The sequence below is a fragment of the Lepisosteus oculatus genome, chromosome 14, assembly GCF_040954835.1.
Source record: "Lepisosteus oculatus isolate fLepOcu1 chromosome 14, fLepOcu1.hap2, whole genome shotgun sequence".
Classification (NCBI taxonomy): domain Eukaryota; kingdom Metazoa; phylum Chordata; class Actinopteri; order Semionotiformes; family Lepisosteidae; genus Lepisosteus; species Lepisosteus oculatus.
Genome location: NC_090709.1, coordinates 15,898,005 through 15,898,587, shown reverse-complemented (window position 1 = coordinate 15,898,587; position 583 = coordinate 15,898,005). Strand labels below are relative to the sequence as shown.

Sequence of the window (583 nt, the reverse complement as noted above, 5' to 3'; positions counted from 1 at the left end):
GGCGCGGTGGCCAAGTGGTAAGGCGTCGTTTTCGTAAACCGAAGATCGTGGGTTCAATCCCCACCCGCACCTGTTTCGTTTGTCTCCGCTTACCTTTAGTTTCAAAGTCTTCAAAAAAAATGTAGGAGTCTCAATAGTAAGAGAGCATAACTGTCGCCAGTGATTAGTATTCATGCTTATCCTGCCTTGTTTTTTAGTCGACAAAGCTTGTCTCTCTTCACACCCATCTTCCAAATGATCGCCTCAGCATTGGGAAGGAACCTACGCTTGGTACAGTCCCCGACTCCATGGTCTGATCACAAACAGATCGGGTGAGCTGTCAGTCCAGGTTGGAAGTAACGTTCGAAAGCACTAAAAATCTGACTTAGGAACGAGAAGACCATGTTTTTTTATACGAGTAAACGATAAAATAATATACTGCCTGCAAGACTATGTCAAGTTCAAGTTCAAATTCAAGTTAAAAGTTCAAGTTCAAGTTTATAGTCATTATACTCATACGCAGGTATATGGAATAACGAAATGGTATTTAGCTAGCTCTCGGACATAAGTAGTACAAAGAAAAAAACACAACAACAATACAATT

The 583-nt window shown here is 41.0% G+C and overlaps 1 non-coding gene across 1 annotated transcript; it reads left to right on the top strand.

Moving 5' to 3' along the window:
- On the top strand, positions 1 to 72 carry trnat-cgu (transfer RNA threonine (anticodon CGU)). The gene has a single exon. It is a non-coding gene; the product is annotated as a tRNA-Thr (tRNA).
- The last annotated feature ends 511 nt before the right edge of the window (positions 73 to 583 follow it).